This window comes from Mercenaria mercenaria, chromosome 18, assembly GCF_021730395.1.
Source record: "Mercenaria mercenaria strain notata chromosome 18, MADL_Memer_1, whole genome shotgun sequence".
Lineage (NCBI taxonomy): Eukaryota > Metazoa > Mollusca > Bivalvia > Venerida > Veneridae > Mercenaria > Mercenaria mercenaria.
This window is the reverse complement of record NC_069378.1, coordinates 29759586-29785512: the sequence shown is the minus strand read 5'-3', so window position 1 is coordinate 29785512 and position 25927 is coordinate 29759586. Positions and strand designations below refer to the sequence as shown.

The 25927-nt window shown below is 35.9% G+C and overlaps 1 long non-coding RNA gene across 2 annotated transcripts; it reads right to left on the bottom strand.

The window, feature by feature from the left end:
• Nucleotides 1-1471: 1471 nt before the first annotated feature.
• LOC123538985 (uncharacterized) lies at nt 1472-24192 on the bottom strand. 2 transcript variants are annotated; one of them, XR_008368270.1, is made up of 10 exons: nt 24095-24192; nt 20382-20480; nt 20003-20101; nt 19007-19099; nt 18352-18510; nt 17832-17992; nt 17414-17501; nt 16609-16761; nt 12113-12246; nt 1472-7543 (listed from the first exon to the last, which is right to left on the bottom strand). It is a non-coding gene; the product is annotated as an uncharacterized LOC123538985 (long non-coding RNA). The 2 variants fall into 2 exon arrangements; XR_008368271.1 differs by having other exon boundaries at nt 17414-17498.
• Between the last annotated feature and the right edge of the window lie 1735 nt (nt 24193-25927).

Below are 25927 nucleotides of genomic sequence, written 5' to 3'. Positions count from 1 at the left end.
AATAAACTAAGGTCGGTTAGAGTGACCTCCCCTTAATTTTGCAAATGGCGTCAATGCGGGTAGGGGAAGTTACTCTTAATGGAAAATAAAACAAAATTCTGTTAGAGTGACCCCCTTTATTTTGCAAATGGCGTCGTCGGCTAGGGGAAGTAACTCTTAATGGAAAAAAACAAGGTAGGTTAGAGTGATCGCCCTTCGATTTTGCAAATGGCGTCAAGGCGGGTAGGGGAAGTAACACTTAACGGAAAATAAAACCAAAGTTAGTGACCTCCCCTTAATTTTGCAAATGGCGTCAAGGTGGATAGGGGAAGTAACTCTTAATGGAAAATATAACCAAGGACGGATAGTGACGTCCCTTACTTTTGCAAATGACGTCAATGCGGGTAGGGGAAGTAACACTTAATGGAAGAAACAGGTCCTTTAGAGTGACCTCCCCTTAATTTTGCAAATGGCGTCAGGGGTTGTAGGGAAAGTAACTCTTAATGGAAAAAAACTAGGTTAGGGTGACCTTTTGATTTTGCAAATGGCGTCAAGGCGTGTAGGGGAAGTAACAATGGAAAATAAAAGCAAGTTTGGTTAGTGACCTCCCCTTAATTTTGCAAATGGCGTCAAGGTGGGTGGGGGAAGTAACTCAACTGAAGAAAACCAAGATAGGTTAGAGTGACCTTCCTTTGATATTGCCAAATGCGACAAGGCGGGTAGGGGAAGTAACTCTTAATGGAAAATAAAACCAAGTACGGATAGTGACCCCTTAATTTTGCAAATGGCGTCAAGGCTGGTAGGGGAAGTGACTTAATGGTAAATAAAACCAAGGACGGATAGAGTGACCTCCCCTTAATTTTGCAAATGGCTTCAATGCGGGTAGGGGAAATAATTCTTAATGGAAAAAACAGGTCTGTCATTGACCTCCCCTTATTTTTGCAAATGGCGTCATGATGGGTAGGGGAAGTAACATTAAATTTTTAAAAAAGGTCGGTTAGAGTGACCTCGCCTTAAATTTGCAAATGGCGTCATGCCGTGTAGGGAAATAACTTACTGAGAAAAAAAACAGGTCGGTTAGTGACCTCCCCTTATGCAAATGGCGTCAAGGCGGGTAGGGCAAGTACGTATAAATGGAGGTATTTGCAGATGGCGCCAGTACGGGAAGGGAAAGTAACTGGATGACAGCGGACGAGTCGGGGTTATCTGACAGTACAAGGTAACAACTGTAACCTGCATTTTACAAATGGCGTCAATGAAAGAAGGGAAACTATGACAAAGCGCTAGTTGTTAAAGATTCTCTTCTCTGTACATGTAGTTTGCAAATGACAAGGAAGTATGACCAATTGAACACACCTGCATTTTGCAAATGGTATGGAGGAAATAAACCTATTAAAGAAAAGGGACATCAATAATCAATGCAACTTTATGCCCTATTTTATTTAAACAAAATAAACAACACAACTGTATGGTATTTTATTCATTTCTCAAGCTGCAATAAATAGCACACGTAGTCACACATGACACTGTAAAATATATTTGCAATAAATAGCACACGTAGTCACACATGACACTGTAAAATATAATCATAATGAAAATCTGATAAATGTTTTTAAATTAAATTAAATTAAAATTTAATACATGTACAATAACATCATTCCTTTTAACTATGCTTTCACTAAAAACGTCAAACTCCGTCAGAAAAAATGTAATCAAAGGAATATATATAAAGTTTTGACTGTCATTAAGAAACAACCAGCAAGCAGAACTAGAACTGTCACAGGAGTGACGAATACCCCCACAATACAGTCTTGTCATAGAAGTATGGCAATCATAAGAAAGACATGGCCAAAAGAAAGTGCAATTTAAATCGAACTTGACCTGTATTTTATGATGTTACACCTGCGTACAAAAAAAAACAACATCTGTCAAGAATTGTCACTGAAGTGTTCGATTTGACTCAAATGGTGGATGAAAATTGCACAATATCCTGAGTCTGTGTTAAAAATATCAAATTATAAGAGAGGTACAGATAAAGTGTATGAAAACACTATATAGATATAATTCTAACCAAAAAGGGATATAATTCAGGAAATATTGATGCAAGAGTTATGCACCTTGTGTCATATGATGTGGGTAATGATGTGGAACAACTACTTCTAGTTTGAATCAAATGCATTTCGTATTAACTGAGATATAGTGAAAATGCGTCAAATTTGTATTTTATGATGTTACACGTGTGTACCAAAAACATTTAAATCTGTCAAGAACTGTCACTGTAGTGTTTAATGACGCCAGTGGTGGATAAATGTTGCACAATAACTTGAGTCTGTGTTAAAAATATCAAATTATAAGAGAGGTACAGAAAAAGTGTATCAAAACATGAAATAAGTAAAATTTTTACCAAAAAGGGGGCATAATTCAGGAAATATTGGTGCAAGAGTTATGTACCTTGTGTCATATAATGTGGGTGATGATGTGGAACGAGTAATTTAAGTTTGAATCAAATCTATTCAGTAATAAAACCCTTTCAGGCACAGAAGTTATATATATGAGATGAAAATGCATCAAAATTAACCTTAAATCTTAAGTAAAAGCGGACATAAGTCATGAAAAATATGTGTCAGAGCTATGCGCCTTGTATCACATGGTGTGGTTGATGAGGTGGAACACCTATTTTAAATTTGAATCAAATCCATTTAGTAATAACTAAAATATAGTGGAAATGCATCAAAATTAACCTTAAACTCTAAGTAAAAGGGGACATAATTCATGAAAAATTGGTGGCAGAGTTAAGCACCTTGTGTCACATGATGTGGTTGATAAGGTGGAACATCTGTTTTAAGTTTGAATCAAATCCATTTAGTAATAACTGAGAGTGAAAGTGTACAAAAACTTTAACCTTAAATTCTAAGTAAAAAAGTGGGGGAGGAGGGAGGGGGCATAAGTTATGAAATATTGGTGCAAGAGTTATGAACCTTGTGTCATATGATATGGGTGATGATGTTGAACAACTATTTCAAGTTTGAAACAAATCCATTAAGTAATAAAACCCTTCTAGGCACAGAAGTTATGGATCAAAAACCAAATATCTGACCTTTGACCTTGAATTGGACCTTGGGCCTTTGACCATCAGGCATAGGTGATGTGTTCAACATGTCACCTGGTCTTGAGGAAAAATAATGTGAAGTTAAATTTCTTCAAGGGAATATCTTGGGAACATAAATTAAAAAATATCTAACAACAGTTAAAATGATTTCAGTCCAAAGTTGTGTAACTTTACTTTTAAGCCGTATCTCCTCAAAATATGGATGTTTGTTACCTACTACTGCTGTAAAAATATATAGAAATGGGGCATGTGTTGGTTTCCGTACAAGATCGAAATTTCTTTCACCGAATAAACTGAAAACTGGTGTTATGAAAGTTAACTCGGCATTACGTGAAAGTCGATTCATTATTATTATTATTATTATTGATATTATCATTATTATTATTATTATACCAGATTTATATATGTATATATGTATTGCACGTTTATTTTTATTCTTAATGTTTAATTAATTGAAAAACTTATCTATTATTATTATCATCATCATCATCATCATCATCATCATCATATTTATTATTATTATTATTATACCAGATTTATATATGTATTGCACGTTCATTTTAATTCTTAATTTTTAACTAATTGAAAAACTCATCGCTTATTTTGTACTGCTTTATTATCTTGCAGAGTTAAAATAAATTTATCTCATGTTATCTTATTCAACCGCGCTGAGACCTGCGCCATGCGTAACGTCACGCTACATTTCATGACGTCACAATGCTATTGGAAAAAAGTTAAATATGTCTACGCGATATACATGTTTCTTTTAGATTTTAATAGTTTGGCGTGTATTATTTTCGTGTTTTTGTAAGCAGTATTATGCTTCTTTTTTTCTTTTTGAAGCAGATTTCCAGTCCTTACATACAATTAATATCCTTTTGCGTTGAAGTGTTGTTCCGTACTATAGTGAAAAATCATATTTGGATTTCTCTCCGTTTGAAACAATTAGTTTATCATGTTATAATCTAACGTTATATCCCAGTAATTATTTAAAGCGAGGACTAAAAACCAGCTTATTTTTCCTCCCATCGTTCCTAAAGATTTACCAGTTTAACACATTGTTCCTGATAATAGACAGAGTTGCTTTAAAAGTCATTTTAGCCGCAAAAGTTAATGTTAGTGCATAAAGTTACGTGTCGATTAAGAGTTATACCAAACAGTGTAAAATTCAGTGAAAAAGAAATGAGGCTAAAATTACTTTTAAAAGCTACATTAATACCAACCAGACAAAGTACAGTAGAAAGTGTGTTTGGATAAATAAAAGAGCTATGATTTTATCGCTAAATTTGATAGTTTTACTGAATTTTTTGCCAAATTTTCAGATATTGTTGAAATAAAACGATAGATTATACCCTGATAAACCCACTGTTTCAGAAGTAAGAAATCCAAATACAGTTTTCACTTGCACACAACATCAATTTAACGCGAAAGAATATGAATTATATAGAGAATCTAATCTGTTTTTTTATAGAAAAAAAAACATTAAAAAATAATTATATTAAAATGTAAAAGAAATCAATCTAGTAGAACTATATAACTTTTTCCAACATATATATTGCCATAATTTTAAGCGTAACGTTGCGCGTTGAGTGAGATGTTATACTTGTAATACGTGTACAATTTGGTACACATATATTTAACTGCATAATATAAAATTTCTTTGATTTATAGTACACATATATTTAATTGCATAATATAAAATTTCTTTATAATACACATATATTTAATTGCATAATATAAAATTTCTTTGTGTTATGGTATACATACATTTAACTGCATAATATAAAATTTCTTTGATTAATAGTACACATATATTTAATTGCATTATATAAAATTTCTTTGATTTATAGTAAAATTGATTATTTTTCACGCTTGAACACTGGAGTTTACATTTTCGCGAGATGTATTTAGAATGATTTGATCGATCTTACACTGAAACAAACAAATATCTCCCGTCCTAAAATCAATTATTACATGGCAGTTTGAAAGACATCTAAAACCCCCGCCACTGTTATGAATAGTGAAAGGGTAACTTGAACCTTTGACCTTGAGCTGTGACCTTAACAATGAACTGACATGACTTATGTATGAATTCTGCACATCGTCTTGATGAGTTGATCATTTGACCAAAGTTTAATGAAAATCCTTCAAGGGGTTTAGGAGATATAGAGCTCAAACCTTTGACCTTGAGTTGTGACCTTGACCTTGAGTTGACATAGCTGAATCATGAGTTCTTGGTGTTGTAATCATTTGGCCCAGGTTTCATGAAAATCCTTCAAGCGGTTTAGGAGATACAGATCTGACACAAAATGGAAGACTCAAACCTTTATGAACTTGACCTTGAGCCGGCATAGCTAACTCATAGGTTCTGCACATCATCTTGATGAGGTGATCATTTGACCCAGGTTTCATGAAAATCCTTCAAGGGGTTTAGGAGATACAGAGCGGACACAAAATGGAAGGCTCAAACCTTTAACCCTAAGTTGTGACCTTGACCTTGAGCTGGCATGGCTGACTCATAAGTTCTGCATATCCTCTTGATGAGGTGATCATTTGACCAGAGTTTTATAAAATTCCTTCAAGAGGTTTAGGAGATACAGAGCGGACACGAAATGGAAGGCTAAAACCTTTGACCTTGAGTTGTGACCTTGACCTTGAGCCGACATGGCAAACTTATAAGTTCTGCACATCGTCTTGATGTGATCATTTGACCCAAGTTTCATGAAAATCCTTCAAGTGGTTTAGGAGATATGGCCTGGACACGAAAGTGTTACGGACGGGCAGAGACCATTCCTACCCCGCCCCCCTCCCCCCCCCCCCCAAAAAAATAAAGCAAATGTTACACATTTATGCCACTAACACCTGATCAACTAAGGCTATCACTGAAGTCGATTAATACCCCCAGACCTCACTTTGATAAAGGGAAAGTAAAATGTTGCCATCATGACTTTTGATTTTTAGGTGTAACCTTGACCGTGGACCTAGTGATCTGAGTTAATTGTGTCTGCTCGACTATAAGGAAAATGTTTAACAAGATATTGTTATTATTATAAGTGTGGGAGATCGAAAAGGAGTTTTTTATCCTTTTTATGGATGGGGGCGGGGGTTACGGACGAGGGTAAAGGTTCAGTGAAATGGGGTGGAGGAGGTAGGTGAAGACAGCGGAGTAGGGAAGTTGATGGAAACATGAAATATAAGTTTTTGTATGGAACGCATTTTGGGTGGGTGTCGGGAGGAACGTAGATGAAGTGTGGGTATAGCTAAAAAGGATAGGACATGAGGGATACCAGTTCTAAGATCCGTTATGAGATGTAAGTCAAATTGAGAAATGTGCCATAAGACTTTAACCAACACTGTTACAACATCTGATCCCAGTAACCTTGACCTTTAAGCAACGTGACCCTAAACAAAAAGATTTCTGCCACGTGCTAAGATCAATCCTTATGTGAGGTTATATTGTGAAACTGAGAAGCTTATCATGAAACTTTAACCAGTACTATCACAATATTTAAGCCAGTGACTTCGACATTTAGGATACTTGTTCCTAAACTAATACATGTAGATGTCTTTCCCTTACCAAGACCAGCACTTATGTGAAGTTGGATGTAAATAAGGGCAGTAGTAAGAAGATACAGTGACACTGAGAAACTTGTCCTAAAATGTTAACTTTTAATGCAACGGTAACAGTGACACAGACACCAAGGCAAGTACAGTAATCCTCCTTATTCTTCAAACAGTCGAGCTAAATATTTTCAAAGCCGTTTAGACAATATAGAGCGGACATGAAGCTAAGCTATTTGACCTTTGACCTCCACGAGTAACCTTGACATTGGGCCTTGTGACCTAGGTTGAGCGCTCTGTACATCGTCTTGATGTGGTTTATAATGTATGTCAGTTTTATGAAAATCATCCCAGCGGCCATGGTGGACAAAAGAACGGACGGACGGATGGACTGGACTGCGTGACTCCAACATAGCCCAATATACTTTGTACGTTGGGGTATTATTTTTTTTTTTTTTTTTTGGATTTAACGTCGCACCGACACATGATAGGTCATATGGCGACTTTCCAGCTTTAATGGTGGAGGAAGACCCCAGGTGCCCCTCCGTGCATTATTTCATCACGAGCGGGCACCTGGGTAGAACCACCGACCTTCCGTAAGCCAGCTGGATGGCTTCCTCACATGAAGAATTCAACGCCCCGAGTGAGGCTCGAACCCACATCGATGAGGGGCAAGTGATTTGAAGTCAGCGACCTTAACCACTCGGCCACGGAGGCCCCTGGGGTATTATTAAATTATATACATGTTAGCTTATGTCTAATTTGTTTAACTATGCTTTTGTCATGACGGCTGTAGTGGTGTCATGCTGTATGCTTGCGCCAGGTCTGTCGTGGATTCATCATACTTGGTTCTTTCTTCTGCATATATTTCTCACCAGAGTGTTTGATATCAATCTGAAAATGATGACAAATAATTAGGATAAAAAACTTCAAGATGCAACTTAAAGGTAAAATCAACTTAAACCAAATCTTCCATTTTTTTTCTTCTCAGAATAATCAGTATAACTATACATCTCCCCTTCCCTTGCAGGAGAAAAAAACTGCCAAGAGCTGTCACAGAAGACATCACGCTCGACTATTTTGATGCTGCATAGTGAAACGGGGCACATCTCAGGAAGCTGGAGTTGTCACTGGAGTGTTAAATGACTCCAATGGTGGATGTAGATATTGCACAATAGCTTGAGTCTGTGTCAAAATATCAAGTTATAAGAAAGATAAAGATAAAGTGTATCAAAACACTAAATAAGTATAATTATAAGCAAAAAGGGGGCATAATTCATAAAATATTGGTGCAAGAGTTATCACCTTGTGTCATATGATGTGGGTGATGATGTGTTACATCTACTTTAAGTCTGAATCAAATCCATTTAGTAATAACGGAGATATGGTGAAAGTGTACCAAAACATTAACCTGAAATTCTAAGTGAAATGTGGAATAATTCATGAAATACTGGTGTTAGAGTTATGCACCTTGTGTCATATGATGTGGGTGATAAGGTGAACAACTATTTTAAGTTTGAATCAAATTCGTTTAGTAATAACTGGGATAGAGTGATAGTGCACCAAAACTTTAACCTGAAATTCTAAGTAAAAGTGGGGGATAATTCATTAAATATTGGTACCAGAGTTATGGACCTTGTGTCATATGATGTGGGACAACTGCTTCCAGTCTGAATCAAATCCATGAAGTAATGATTAAAATATAGTGAAAGTGCATCAAAACTTTAACTTCTAAATAAAAAAGGGGGATAATTCAAGAAACACTGGAGTGAGAGTTATGGCTCTTGTGCCATATGATGTGAGTGATGATGAGGAATAACTATGTTAAGTTTGAAACAATTCCATCATGTAGTTACAGTGATAAAGAGTAAAAGGATGAAGTGTAAAAAAACTTTAACCAAGGTGGGGACGCGAAGGACGCCGACGCCGGGTAAAGTAGGATAGCTCTCCATATACTACGTATAGTCGAGCTAAAAGCTGGGGATAGAATATTTGACAAAAGTCAGCATATTAAAAACAAAAATAACTTGACAAAAAAATAAGCAAAACAACTAGATCACAAGTGTGTTTCAATAGCACTGTGCGTACGTTTGAAAAGCTCTGTACGTACTTTAGTAAAGCCCTCTTCGTATGTAATTACTACAAGCGCCTTTGTCGACTTTCTTACAAATTTTAGACGAAATTCTATGAAAAGAGCCTGCTAAAAAATTCAACACGAAAGACGGAAACAATGAATTACCAACGCCAAAACTATATCCCTCCACCTCCGACAAGGGATAATAAACAAGAGCTGTCTGAGGACAGCAACGCTTATCTCTTCAACAGCCTTATCTCTAAAGCAAGAGGGTCATGTTATCCCTAAACCACTCAGTTGAGTTACACTGCTTGCTTGAACAGTTTTGGAAGAAAAAAAACGCAAGGAAACGTCTGTGAAATAATTATAAAATAGTATATTTGTACAATTTTCGTAAAGGGTCAGCAGTTTCTGACAATGATTTTAAAATCTGGTCTGCTATTTCTGACATAAAGACTTTTTGATGAATCAAAATAAATTAATTTGAACAATCTTGGTAGAAAGTCACACAAGGACCATTTGTGTGAAGTTATTTCAAAATCAGACCAGCAGTTTCATACCGCTATATACGTATAGGGAAAAGTGACCACACCCCATGGCAGCCAATCTTGGTAGAGAGATACATAAGGACCATTTGTGTGAACTTCTTTCAAAAAATATGGAGAAAATATGCATTATTTCATGAGCGGGCACCTGGGTAGAACCACTGACCTTCCGTAAGTCAGCTGGATGGCTACCTCACATAAAGAATTCAACGCCCCGAGTAAGCTCGAACCAACATCGATGAGTGGCAAAAATGGGACATAAATAATGCATGAAAAAAAAATCAATACATTAAAATCCCAACCAAATGCACATAGCCACTTGATGTTGATGACGTATACCAAGTTTCGTTTGAATTGATATAGAAGGTACAGATGTAATACATATATTGTGAAATAAAAAAATATAATAATCGGGCATAAAAGTCCAGACTATGAATTATGCGCACGTACACTTCAGGTTGATGATGAAAAATCAAGCTGTATTGAAGTTGGGTGGAATATGGATATATGAATACACATTTCAAAAGTAGTAATACTGTAATGTTAAAACAAGTGGCTCGACTAAAAACATTTATCGGACATTAAAATGCGGACAGAAAAAAACGCACATGAACGCTTCATGTTAAATTATGAAGTGTACCAAGTTTCGATTGATCTGAATGTTAAGTGTACGAAGAGTTGAATGCTCAAAGTTTGTAGCTGTATATTGTTAAATTTAAAAAAAAAACAAGAGCTGTCACTATTAGTGACAAATGCCCCGAAGTAGGCCCAAGAATGCCACAGCTGTATTCGCAAAAAATAACATATCATTTTGTGACCTTGACCTAAGAGGCCTCGGTCATAAGTGTGACACATCTTCTCAATATGATTAACAGTTGTGTCAAATTAGTTTCAAATCCCTTGATAAATGGCAGAGTTTTGGACCAGACAAGAAACACCTTTGACTTCCAAGTGTGAACTTGACCTTGGAGCTAGGGATCTGGATCTTGCACATGACACCTCATCTCATTATAGGGAACATTTATGCCAAGTAATTTCAAAATCCTTTCATCAATGGCAAAGTTATGGACCGGACAAGAAACAGACTATGTTCACCTTTGACCTCTAAGTGTGACCTTGACCTTGGAGCTAGGGGTCTGGGTCTTGCTCATGACACGTCGTCTCATTATGGTGAACATTTATGCCAATTAATTTCAAAATCCCTTCATGAATGGCAGAGTTATGGATCGGACACGAAACATACCCTGATAACCTTTGACTTGTAAATGTGACCTTGACCTTGGAGCTAGTGGTCTGGGTCTTGCGCATGACGTCGTCTCATTATGGGAAACATTTATTCCAAGTTCTTTTAAAATCCCTTCATGGATGGAAGAGTTACAGCCTAGACAAGAATTTACCGGACGGACGCACGCACGCAAGCACGGACGGACGGACGGACAGTGCGATTTTAATATGCCCATCTTCGGGGACATAAAATGGAGCATAAGTATAGACAACATGAAAGTCCTATAATGCACGAACATGTCAAGAAAGTGTGACATATAGACAGTTCAAATTATATATCTGCCTCCCGGGTCTTCGACAGCTGGGGCATAAGAATAATTAACTAAAACGATGAGAGCATTTATGACGGATTAGTGCCAGGACCTTATGATGTGATGTTTTAGGTTTGAGTCACAAATGAGATAACGTGAACAAGAGCTGTCCGTAAGACAGTGCGCACCACTATTCGGCGATTTGATAGTAAAATGAATATATGTCTCAATAAGAGACCTCTGCTTTAAAAGGAAGATACACCAAGGGGCATAATTCTGTCAAGAACACAAACTAGACTTATTGGGATTGTTACCACACATGCAGATGATGATGGTAAAAATATATTTTGAGTTTCAAGTCACTACCTTAAATAGTATCAAAGTTATGTCCAGAAAACGAAGATTGTCAAAAAAATTAAGTATGAAGTGGCATAATTTGGTCAAAAATACAAATCAGAGTTAAGAGGATTGTTACCACTCATGCAGATGATGACGATAAAGACACATTTCAAGTTTCAAGTCTTTATCTTATATTGTACTAAAGTAACATCAAGAAAGCGAAGATTGCCAAAAAAATTAAGTATGAAAGGGGCATAATTGTGTAAAGAAATACAATTAGAGTCATGGGGATTGTAACACACATTATAAAGAAAAAAATTTAATAATCAGTCATTATCTTTTAAAGAACCAAAGATATGTCTATAAACCAAGCTTTCAAAAAAAAATTAACATGGAAATAATTCCAAGTATAACAACTCTGTGACCTTGACCTTGGGTATAATCGGCCCAGCCCCTACACATACTTTGTTTGTATGTTGGACAATGTTTATGTGAACTTACAGTAAGATATAAGCAATAGTAACACAGATATGACATGAAAAACAAAGGTAGCCAAAAAATTTTAACTTTAAAAATAACTTAAGTATAACATCTTGGTGTGCTTGACCTTGGGTATAATGGGCCAAGCCCCTGCATATACTTTGTTTGTATGCTGGACAATGTTTATGTGAAGTTACAGTAAGATATAAGCAATAGTAACAAAGATATGACAGAAAAACAAAGGTTGCCGAAAAACTTTAACCAAGAAAGCTCAAGCCGACGCCAACGCCGACGCCGACGCCGGGGCGAGTAGAATAGCCCCCTATTCTCCGAATAGTGGAGCTAAAAATGAAAAAAAAAACTTTTGCCAAGAAACTAGCAGAATGGCCACGGACGCCGAGTAGGATAGCTCTCTACATAATTTGTATAATTGTGTTTAAAACAAGCTATTTCAGAATAAATGGTACAAAATTAATCATAAATTTCTTACAGATAGTATCTGGCATGCACCGGACTCTCCCCTCAACTGTCGAAAACAACAAACACAGGACGGCACGTTCTGGAATCGATTCTTTTTCTTTGTCTTTCAACAATGTAAAACACTGTCTTCCTGTAGTTTTAAACCTGAAAAAAATCATACTTATAACAGTACCAAGCGAAATGCATGCAATTCAACGAAAATATGCTACATATCGCTTAATAACTGGCAATTGCACATATCTGCGTGGGTTCAAGTCTCGCTCGAGGTCGTTGAATTCTTTCACTTCAAGAAAACTGTCTTGCTGAAAGTTGGTGGCCAATATTTAAACATTATTGTTATAACATTGTTTATACAAAATAAAATGGCATATAGCAGGTGACTATTCAGAAAGATGCATTTTCAAGTTCTGTCATTTTCCAGTTTTTACAATGAACATGTAGCGACTCGCAGTAATTTAGAAATCAAGTTCAGTTTTTAATCTCACATGTCTTAGAGGATGCTAAAATGAAAACATTTCAAAGTTTAATTTGAATACTATATTGATTACTTTTATTTAAAATAAAATTTGAGGTTTTAAACTTAGAGTCGGTTTAAAACCTCTGCAGAGCTTGTGTTGTATTGTTCTGATATCCGACTTTAAACAAATTTTACTTGACTTTAAACAGGGGTTCTGTGATAAAGTCCGAGTAAAGTAATAACCCGACTGAAACGAGCACCATTTCGCAATGTTACTGTGAACTACTAGTATTCACGCCAAACTATGCCTTGTGCAAAAAGTGTGCTTTATCTCTAGACATGGAGTAAAGATGTATCATTACAAAATGCAGAATTTCTCAAGACCACCCGAATCAATGTCTTTAAACCCGAGTAAAAAATCAAATAATTAAACAGTATAAATGTATCAAGATAAAATTTCTTTTGTCAGTAAATGTCTAAAGAGAACAAAAAAATGATGTCCAAATTGTATGACACATGACCCCTGAAAATATTCGATAGAATAATGCTAAGAATTTAAAACGAGGCAAAACTAAAACAAGAGCTGTCGGATGACAGCGCGCTCGACTATTCGAAGAATTGATTGAAGAATGGGGTCAAAATATTTCCATAGATTTTCAGACTAAACAAAACAAGAGCACCGCCTTGCGGGTGCTGACGCTCATCTGATTTTTTTTGTATAATAGAAATATTGTCCTACCCATGATTTTCTAAGTCTAAAAAGGGCCATCATTCTTGCAAAAAGCAGGATAGAGTTATGTTTTTTGATGTACAGTGTCCACTTATGATGGTGAAAAACTGTTGCAAGTTTTAAAGCAATAGCTTTGATAGTTTATGAGAAAAGTTGACTTAAACATAATATTCAACCAAGAAAATGATTTTTCTAAGTCCAAAAAGGGCAATAATTATTGCAAAAAGCAGGATGGAGTTATGTTGCTTGCTGTACAGGGTCAGCTTATGATGGTGAACAAGAGTTGCAAGTTTTAAAGCAATAGCTTCGATAGTTTAAGAGAAAAAGTTGACCTAAACATAAAACTTAACCAAGAAATCTGATATTTTCTAAGTCCAAAAGGGGCCATAAATCTTGCAAAAAGCAGGAAGGAGTTATGTTTCTTGCTGTACAGGGTCAGCTTATGATGGTGAACAAGTGTTGCAAGTTTTAACGGAATAGCTTTGATAGTTTAGGATAAAAGCTGACCTAAACATAAAACTTAACCAAGAAAACTGATTTTCTAAGTCCAAAAGGGGCAATAATTCTTGCAAAAAGCAAGATGGAGTTATGTTTCTTGATGTACAGGGTCAGCTTATGATGGTGAACAAGTATTCCAAGTTTCAAAGCAATAGCTTTGATAGTTTAGGAGAAAAGTTGACCTAAACATAAAACTTAACCAAGAAATCTGATATTTTCTAAGTCCAAAAGGGGCCATAAATCTTGCAAAAAGCAAGATGGAGTTATGTTTCTTGCTATAACAGGGTCAGCTTATGATGGTGAACAAGTATTCCAAGTTTCAAAGCAATAGCTTTGATAGTTTAGGAGAAAAGCTGACCTAAACATAAAACTTAACCAGGCAACGCCGACGCCGACGCCGACACAACCGCTCAAGTGATGACAATAACTCATCATTTTTTTTCAAAAAATCAGATGAGCTAAAAATGGATTAAACAAAAAATGTTCCTGTATTTGTGGATTTCGATTAGTCTTGCACTAAATGGCAATGTGTGACCATGATGGCAAATATGTTAAGTTATATGTTAGGCAAAACATGGACTTATATGAAAAATTTAACATATCTCCAAGTCCAAAAGGGGCCATAATTCAGTCAAAATAGTTGACAGAGTTATGTACTCTTGCCTACAGATGGAAATCATGTTGATAAACTAGTGTTAAAAGTTTCAAAGCCACAGTTCAAATAGTTTTGACAAAACGCTGACTTGTAGGAAAAACTGAACAAATTTGAAAGTCCAAAAAGGGCCATAATTCAGTCAAAATAGTTGTCAGAGTTATGTACTCTTGCCTAGAGATGGAAATCATAATGATAAACAAGTGTTTAAAGTTTAAAAGACATATGTCAAATAGTCTTGACAAAACATGGACATATACAAAACAGAACCAGTTTCCAAGTTCAAAAAGGGCCATAATTCAGCCAAAAAAGAGGAGAGAGTTACGTACTCTTGCCTATTGATAGAGACTATTATACTGAACAAGATATAAAAGTTTCAAAGCCATATGTCAAACACTTTACACAAAATATAAACTGGTACGAAAAACTTAACCAAGATTTCTAAGTCAAAAGGGGCCATAATTCAGTCAAAATGCTTGATGGAGTTATGTACTCTTGCCTACAACTGGATATTGTGATGGTAAACAAGTGTTGAAAGTTTCAAAGCTTTATCTCAAAAGACTTTGTCAAAATGTGGACTGGTACAAAAAACTTAACCAGGATTTCTGAGTCAAAAAGGGGCCATAATTCAGTCAAAATGCTTGATGGAGTTATGTACTCTTGCCTACAACTGGACATGGTGATGGTAAACAAGTGTTGAAAGTTTCAAAGCTTTATCTCAAAAGACTTTGTCAAAATATGAACTGGTACGAAAAACTTAACCAAGATTTCTAAGTCAAAAGGGGCCATAATTCAGTCAAAATGCTTGACAGAGTTATGTACTCTTGCCTATAACTGGACATGGTGATGGTAAACAAGTGTTGAAAGTTTCAAAGCTTTATCTCAAAAGACTTTGTCAAAATATGAACTGGTACGAAAAACTTAACCAAGATTTCTAAGTCAAAAGGGGCCATAATTCAGTCAAAATGCTTGACAGAGTTATGTACTCTTGCCTATAACTGGACATGATGATGGTAAACAAGTGTTGAAAGTTTCAAAGCTTTATCTCTAAAGACTTTGTCAAAATGTGGACTGGTACGAAAAACTTAACCAGGGTGTGACGCCGACGCCGACGCCGACACCGACGCCGACGCCGACGCCGACGCCGTGGTGAGTAGGTTAGCTCTACTTATTCTTCGAATAGTCGAGCTAAAAACAACAACAAAAAAACAAAAAAACATCGGACACCAAATTCCAGAAAAAGGCTAATTTCTTCTTCAAGCTGATGTTTACATGTTTCATTTGAGCTGTAGGACTTAAGTACATAATGTGTTCTGATGTAGTTGTAAAATTTCGACGTCCGAGAACGGGTCATAACTCGAGCAGAAAATCAGACATGGAAGTTTCGATAATACACATGTCCACTTCATGTTTCGTTTAAATTGGATAGAAAGTATACATGTATGAGCATTTGGGTACACAATGTTCTGATATAGGTGTAACATTTCAAAGTCCGAAAAAGGGCCATTACCCCAAAAGAATATTACAGGAAAATCCCCACAATATGCGCATTTCAATGTAAACGGTGTATACTAAGTATATTTCAGTTAGATATAAACTGTAAGAGCAGCTGAGTATACAAGAAATGTGACTAACGGACTGACGGACGGACAGACATTTTCAGTCCAACTGAAAGTTCTTAGAGGTGAACAATTTGCAAATAACAATGTGTATATTTCTTGGACATCCGTTGGTGACATAAATACAAATAAGGTCTGAACTTCAGAGTGACTTGCTCGCTAATTTTAAATACATTTAGTTGAAACAGAATTCATTTAACAGATTCATAGAAAGTAGTTTTTGAAATCATGTTTATTTTCATGATTTTGCTAGCTGGTTTCTAACTAGTACCCGCACCTCATCAAAAACTGCGGTCAAAGTTCTGTCAAATCGGGATTTGAATCAGCAACTCAAAACAAGGAGTCTAATGATCTACCATTATAGCCGGGTGAGCACACCATGTCAAGAATTTATATGGCAAAATAATTTATATAATATATACATGCCAGAAGAATTGTTTTCCGCAATGCCATGTTTATGGAACCTAATTTCATCACCTACATAAAAAGCAGCTAAAATAACTTTCAAATTAATAGAAAAAAAACGTTATGAAGTAACATTTCTCTTTACCTGAATAAATTCGTCGCCTACCTCGCGGATTCTGATATGTGCACGAGGTGTGGAAGAGCTCTCTGTCCACAGAGGACAGGGCAAATACAGACGACATGTTCATCAAGGGCTGAATTCCACTAAAACCTCTCTATCTTGACCAATCGAACAGTGCTAAAATTTTTTTATTACATACTCAGATGCATACTCAGTTATAAACTCCGTTAAGAAACGTCAATATTTTCACATTTCACGTTGGGTGCTAGGCGTCATTTGTGATGTAATTTTTACGTGTGTCGTTGCATTTGAAATGTCTTTAACGACAATAAGATTTATTTTGGCCATGTTAAAAACTAATTCATATCGTTTATATAACTATTATTACTTTAGATGCGTATGTAATATACAGATTATTAGATTTGCATCGATAATATGCACTCGTTCTTTCGCGAAATATTGCGCCCTGAAGTCGCGCAATAATTCCGCTGCATAACTCATGCATATTTCTCGATAAAAATGTAATAACCTACATTTATAAGTTTTATTGCACTATTAGAAATGACAGTATATGCCAATAATTATTTTTCAAGTCAGTTAATCTTGTGAAACAGTCGATCCGTGATTTGCAAAGTTATACACTCTTCAGTTTAAGGTTGGTATTTCTTTTCATTTCCGGAACAAATGCATCATAAATGCATCGCCTTTAGGGTCTGCAAGTTATACAAGCCAGTATCAGTGTACACTATGACGACAATATAAAAGATAAAATATTTTATGAAAGTTTTATACTGGAAAGTATGACGACAAACAAATTCAAATATTTTACCAAAATTTTATACTGCAAAGTTACTCCAGGCATCGGGTCCCTTCTTCCGCCATTGGCGTCATCTGGTAGAAGCAGCAAGTGTCGTCTACTAGATATAATTGGCAACTAACTGTCATGTTATAAATCCTCTTATTACATATTGATATATAATCTTTAAGTTTAGTTACCGAAATTGTTATTTTGTAAAATTTAAATAACTACCAGCGATTATATAACTTGACAAATCTCTCAATATGTTCAGGAAAAAAGGAAAGTTATGTTACAGAACCAGATGTCAGCCTATATCAACAATGGCTTTTCGCTGTGCCTGTCACATTTAACATTGTTTCAGATAAGTCAGAAACCGCAGATGTAATACAAACTGTGGCTCGAACTCGCGTCGCGTAAATAGCAATTCTAAAGTAATTTAGTAGCCTACCTTGTCAAGAACAGTTGATTACTATGTTGACATAAGGGTTCCAGAACAACTCTGATGAGCGACATCGATTGGCTACCAGTGCCCCTCTGGTTATCGGCATTTTTTTAGTACCAGCAAGGCAATTCTACGACAACTGTAGTTCCATGAACTATATTTTCTTCCTGTTAATACAATAAAATAAACAGCCACACTGTTTTTCACAAACCACCACTTACACCAAAGTCACATATGAAAAGATAGTTATATCGCCGTTTTCTTTTACCGACAGAAAACAAAAGTTTGTTATAAAATCTTTGATACGTTTTAAAAAAGAAAATAGGTTTCAAACTAACACAACAAAAATTATGAATTCGAACCACGTCTCAGGCTTATACGGTAGCAAACGCTTGCCTGTTTAGACCGCAACACAGCAATGAGCCTGACGTACAATTACACCAATCATGAAAACCTACTTGGTGTAATTAAACTGATATACCGACCTATATTCAAAGTGCAATATAAATTATAAGCAAGTCCTTACGTGTATGGTACAGGAAACTGCTTCTTGTTGGATAGTTCGGGTTCCTCGTCTGATAGCCTGAGTTTCTCATCGAATAGTTTTGAGTTTCTTGTCCGATACTTCGAGTTTTACTTTCACCATAGCTAGAAGTTGAATGCACATTCCTACGCTCCAGAATTACTACGAGAAAAATAGTTCTTTGCTTTCTAAAAGTTTAAAGTTATGCACTGCTTAACTGAATACTGGTAGTCATTATCTAACAATTAACAGTAATGAGTTAAAAATAAAAAAGGAAAGAATTAAAACCATGTACGACCATACGATAATCAGAAAATATAAAATTTATAGAAAATTTATTAAAATGAAAATGCATGTGGGTAACTTGCGGGATGAAAACTGCAAAAAAGCTATCAAACGAAATTATCTAATAGTACCTGTCAGAAAAATTACATACCTTAGAAAAAGGATCAAGTGCCAGCATGCACTTAACCACTGTGAAATCTACAACATGACATCCACGCACGTGCTTGTTGTCAATATCATGTTCCATAGCTACACCATCCACTGAACCATTGCATTGTCTACAACATGATATATTCACACGTGCTTGTAAACATCAGCCACCAGGTTGAAAAAATGCATACAAAAAGGATAACATAAGTAGCAATAAATATACCTGTTCATCATAAAGATAAACGCACATTTTGCTTGGTCTGCATCTCCAAGTCCGTCTGCGTCTTTTTTCTTCAAGTACACATACCCCAGCATTCTAGTAGAAAAAAAAGAAATACAAAACAAAAGGAGTAAAACGCAGAAATAAAATAAAACAATTTCGCGCGTTCAACCCAGATCTCGTCTGCACCACATGTCTGTCGTCTGCATATTTCATGGCATGTCTTTGCAGCTTTCGTGCGTTCAACCCAGATCTCGCCTGCACCCCATGTCTGTCGTCTGCAAATTTTATGACATGTCTTTGCAGCTATCTAAAACTGATGGGAAACGTAAAAGAAATTAATCACAGCGCAATTTTTGTGTACATGAATAAATCTAGTCATAATGTACTGCTAAAGGCAAAAAAATTCACCTTGTAACGGAACGAACGATGAAGAACCAAATGCGACATACAATTCGCACCAAACGCCCATTTTAACAAAACAACACAAACATGATCGAATACAACCGAGAAGACCACATGGAAGACACCAAAAACACAACAAACACCAAAACACCACCACAAACACCACAACAAACACCAAAACCACCACAAACACCATCAAATAGCCAAACAAATCCCTGACGAAACAGCAAACACCGAACACCAAGAATTACGCAGCAAAACACATGCAAGGTGGATTTAGTTTTCAATAACCGCACATATTATCCAGATGTTTGTTTATATTCAAGTTTTGCCTGAATTCATTTACGGGTCCTAGCAAAGCTTAGACCATTTAAAGCTAAGCGTTTGTCACGTGATCGTTATCGGTTGCAGGATTTCTCTCAGTGCTGTTTGTAGATCTGGACGTCGTCATCCATTTATACCTTTGCCTAGATGTAGAAGTTAGTTTCCATGGTAATCCTATTGTGTTTATAAATATAGACGGGGCATGTGTAAAATGAAAAACAAATATAGCAAAGTGACATCACAAAAAAAAGAAAAAGTAAACATACACACCTTATATGCTCTAAAATCTGCTGTATGACTTTGTACATCTGAACGTTGCCCATCCAATATACCATTGCCTAGATATTGAGGTACGTTTCAATGGTAACCCTGTTAAAGTTGAATGTATAAATACAGAAAGGCATGTGTAAAAACAAAAACAAAGGTATTAAAGCGTTGCCACATAAAAAGGAAATGTAGACATACATGTACTAACCGTATATGCTCTAAAATCTGCTCATCTGAACGTCAGTCATTGTCTATATGTGTTTTGTGGCGGTACGTTCCCATGGCGACCCTGTTGCGTGTATACATACAGAGAGGCATGTGTAAAAAGAGAAACAACTATATCAAAGAGTTGCCACATGTAAGAAAAAGTAAACATACACACCCTATATGCTCCAAAATCGTTGTAAAACTTTGAACATCTAAACGTCGGTCATCCATACATACCATTGCCAAGATGTGGTGGTAAGTGTTCACGGTAATCCTGTTAAATGTATAGATACAGGGAGGCATGTGTAAAAAGAGAAACAAGTATATCAAATTTGTTACCACAAAAAATAACAAGAGTGCCATTATGGCCCTGTATCGCTCACCTGAGTACCATTGCTCAAAATGATATGATCATGTTTTGACATAGAGCACATAGGCATACACGTTAAATATCATCAGGATAAACATTTCTTGTAACAGTCCCTTTTGACCTAGTCAGGCTCAAATGCTGCATTTTTGTACAAACATGACTATTCCTTACCCTGGAAGACTTAAATAACATTTAAAACCAATCTCATTAGACGCTGCTGAAATATATTCGTTTTATATAAAATAAAGGGAAGTAATCTGTCATAAATTCAGTCAAATGTTATCTACCCTGATTGTCCGAGTCCATCTGATGGCACAAATGACATTTCAAATCAGTATCTTCATTGGTTACTGGGATACACTCATTTTAATTTGAAACAAAGGGAGGTAATTTGATATGAAATCAGTTCATAGCTATCTACCCCGATTGCCTACGTCCAACTAAAGACAATAATGAAATTTCAAATGAGTTCTATAAATATTTACCGAGATAAATCCATTTTTATTCAAATCAGGGGAGGTAATCAGGCATTGGTATATGCATGTAGAAGATACAGAGTACAAGCCTATACAACAATATATTAGTAAATTATTCATATTCATAAATGTTATATCAAGAGTTATCTAATATGACGATTTCTTACCATGGAAGAACCAATCTCATAAGAAGCTGCTAAGATGTATTCATTTAGATAAAAAATAAAGGGAGGTAATTTGTCATAAATTCAGACAATATGTATCTTCACTGATTGTCCAAGTCCATCTTTTGACATAAATGAAATTTCGGTTCAGTATCTTCATTAGTTACGAAGATATACCCATTTTAATTTGAAATAAAGGGAGGTAATTTGACGTAAAGCCGTCCATAGTTATCTACCCTATTTGTCTCAGTTCAACTAATGACAATAATGAAATTTCAAATAAGTCCTATAAGTACTTACTGATATAAATCCATTTTAATAACAATCAGGGGAGGTAATCATACATAAAATAACTGGAACCTACGATTGGATCTGACAGATTCATCATGGAATCCAAGATTTATTGTTGTTGAAAATATTTTGGAAGTTTGTATCAAATCAAACCATAAATGAAGTCTCTATATGGCTGCAAACGCCAAAATAGCAAATTTTGGACCTTTAAGGGGTCATAACTCTGGAACCCATGACAGAATTTGGCCAGTTGAAGAAAGGAACCAAGATCTTGTGGTGATACAAGTTGTGTGCAAGTCTGGTTAAAATAAAATCATAAATGAAACCATTATCGTGCAGAAAAGGTCAAATAGCTAATTTTGGCCCTTTCAGGGGCCATAACTCTGGAACCCATAATGGGATCTGGCCGGTTCAAGAAAGGTACTGAGATCTTATGGTGACACAAGTTTTGTGCAAGTTTGGTAAAAATCAAATCATAAATGAAGCCGCTATTGTGCAGACAATGTCAAAATAGCTAATTCTGGTCCTTCCAGGGGCCATAACTCTGGAACCCATAAAGGAATCTGGCCAGTTCAAGAAAGGAGCCAAGATCTTATGATGATACAAGTTGTGTGCAAGTCTGGTTAAAATAAAATCATAAATGAAACCATTATCGTGCAGAAAAGGTCAAATAGCTAATTTTGGCCCTTTCAGAGGCCATAACTCTGGAACCCATAATGGGATCTGGCCGGTTCAAGAAAGGTACTGAGATCTTATGGTGACACAAGTTTTGTGCAAGTTTGGTAAAAATCAAATCATAAATGAAACCGCTATTGTGCAGACAATGCCAAAATAGCTAATTCTGGCCCTTTCAGGGGCCATAACTCTGGAACCCATAAAGGAATCTGGCCAGTTCAAGAAATGAGCCAAGATCTTATGGTGATACAAGTTGTGTGCAAGTTTGGTTAAAACTAAATTATAAATGAAGCTGCTATTGTGCAGACAAGGTCAACATAGCTAATTTTGGCCCTTTCAGGGGCCATAACTCTAGAACCCATGATGGGATCTGGCCGGTTCAAGAAAGGAGCCAAGAACTTATGGTGATACAAGTTGTATGCAAGTTTGGTAAATATCAAATCATAAATAAAGCTGCCATTGTGCAGACAAGGTCAAAATAGCTAATTTTGGCCCTTTCAGGGCCCATAACTCTGGAACCCATAATGGGATCTGGCCAGTTCAAGAAAGGAACCGAGATCTTATGGTGATACAAGTTGTGTACGTGTTTGGTAAAAATAAAATCATAAATGAAACCACTATCGTGTAGACAAGAAATTGTTGACGCAAGGACGCACGCACGGACGGACTGACGACGGACGACGGGTGAAGGGTGATCGCAAAAGCTCACCTTGTCACTATGTGACAGGTGAGCTAAAAAGTAAACATACACACCCTATATGTTCCAAACTCTGAACGTTGGTCACCCATTACACCAATGCCTAGACGTAGAGACACGTTTCCATGGAGCCCTTGCTGTAGTTGTGTGTATAGATACAAAAGGCATGTGTAAAACAAAAACAAATGCATCAAAGTGTTGCCACAAAAAAGAAAAAGTAAACATACATGTACACTCCCTGTATTTTCCAAAATCTGCAGTATAACTTTGTACATCTGAACGGCTGCCACCCATTTATTTCATTGCCTAGGCGTGTGTTTCCGTGGCTACCCATTTTAGTATTTAGGGGGAAAAAACCCAGAAAGTTATGTGTAAAAACAGAAACCTATATTAATTCTAGGGGTACCTTAGACATTCCAAAGAAAATATGAAAACATACACCCCATTTATGCTCCAGATCTGACAATACCTTAGTCCATGATCTGTATGTACACAAGGTCACCTAATGATGATAAACAAATGTGCAAAGTTTAAAGCTGTAGCTCGTATAGTTTTAAGAAAAGGTGGACCTAAACAAAAGTTTTAACCAAGAAACTCAAATTTTCAAAGTACAAAAAGGGCCATAATTCTGACAAAATGCATATCACAGCTGTGGTTCTTGGCCTACACCGTCATCTAATGATGACAAACAAGTGCGCAAAGTTTCAAAGCTGTAGTTCGTACAGTTTTAAGAAAAGGGAGGCCTAAACAAAATTTTTAACTAAGAAATTCAAATTTTTTAAGTAAAAAGGGCCATAATTCTGACAAAATGCATATCAGAGTTATGTTATGATTCTTGGCCTACACACGGTCAACTAATGATGATAAACAAGTGTGCAAAGATTCAAAGCTGTAGTTCGTACAGTTTTAAGAAAAGGGGGGCCTAAACAAAAATTTTAACTAAGAAATTCAAATTTTCTAAGTAAAAAGGACCATAATTTTGACAAAATGCATATCACAGCTGTGGTTCTTGGCCTACACCGTCATCTAATGATGACAAACAAGTGCGCAAAGTTTCAAAGCTGTAGTTCTTATGTTTTATCAGAAAAGGCGGACCTAAACAAAAAGGTTTAACAAACGCCGACGCCGACGATCAAGTGACGACAATACCGCGTAGACTTTTTCTCAAAAATCCGACGAGCTAAAAACTTCAAACAAAAAGGAAAAAATACACACCCTTCCTGCTCCAAATCTGAAACCACGTCAGTCGATGATGTGTTTGAATCATGGATGGTCTCTCATCTATGCAATAATGCCAACATAGCAACCTGGAAAACAGCAAAAATAAAACATGATTTGTTAAACGTAAATGTCTCACTTGCAGTTAAAGCTATGAAGGCAATTTTAACATATTTGTTTATACTTGTATGATACCTTGCAATCGATAGAAAGACCCGGAATCTGTATTCCAGGATATGATTAACGTTAAAAGTTGGCCCTAAAATAAACCAATTAACGATTATTCGTCTATAATGGTTTGACAACATATGGTGTAATAGAACAGTATATAACTTTATTTTTAAATCAATATTTTCAAATTAATTTTCAATTTAAATGGTAGAGCGGAAGTCTGATGTAAGCCACGCCATGCGTCCCTTTTTGCACAATTTTTCATGGATGCCAAGTTGTTTTCACAGTCAAATAAATAAGACTTAAAACATATTCCCAGTAAAAAATACGGGCACAATACATAATTTGATTGTTTCCATAGCAACCGTTCACTTCAGGCTATAGCAAGAAAGTACAGGCGAAAATTCCATCATACCTATCTAGTTTGTGCATAATAATGGCATCGGTCCCTATACGGAATGAATGCGTGCTGAAAAAATCTCGAGAACGACTGGCTTTTAACCCCCAGTAAAATACATTAAAGCTAATGAATATTCTTTGCAATCAATCTTTATAATCAGTGTAAAGAAAACAAACTGTTGTATTAGATATTTTTCTAGAAGTAGTTTCTTGCGTTTACAGGAATTTGAATGTAATCACAGGTAAAGTTGGTCTAAAACCACAAAATGAATTATTTACAAGTTTAACGGAAGAAATGAGAAAAGAAATAACGACAGCAATAGAAAGAAAATAGAAAAGAAAACAAAGAATAAAAAAATACATACCATTTTGTTGACTCGCCTCTCTGAAAACCCGCGCTTGCTCTAACAATAACAATATGTTGTCACGACAGTCACGTGCTAAGTGAACTGAGCATAAACAGTGCCTCGGGAATAACGCGTTGATTAAATCACGGCATACACTTATTTGTGGAATGGAATGAGATACTTATTCCATTCCATTCCATTTCACTATCTCCTTCCATTCCATTCCATTCCAAAATATACTGATTTGTTTACATCTTTAGGTCATATCTTATTGCATTTGTAACAGATTGACAAACCAATGTTCAACTTTAGGTAGAATTGGTTCATTAAACTGTTGGAAAATCTCAAGGGATATCTCTTGCAGAAATTTATCTCACAGTTATTGTCTTATTGTTATATTTGAAATTATTCAGATGGCTATGTTATTGGGCATGTTCTAATCTCTGGCCTGGCCCGATGAGCTCTATTATGTACTGGGCCGGGCCAGGCCAGGCCAGGCCAGGCCAGGCCAGGCCAGATTTTATTATACATAGACAAATGAATGGCATAAAATCTAAATATACAATTACAATAGCAGGCAGTATTAACCTGCATTGTTTACTTGCTGCATGTCAACCAGTCCTCTGGAGAATCATTAATTAGTTGTCATTCATCTTATTTGAAATACAGATTTGCACTGAAGAAAATGGTGTAACTAAATGATAACTACCCATTTTTTCTGTAATTAAATTATTTAAAGTCAACTTTAACACTTGGTTTTAAAACTAATGGCTACTAATAAACTTTGATAATGTGGCAGTTGACCTCAATACAATCGACACTGTTTATTTTCCAATACGGGTAAATCCAATAATTGCTTAACAATAGATCTGTGACGGATTATCTTTGAACACCCCTTGACTTACTGGACTCA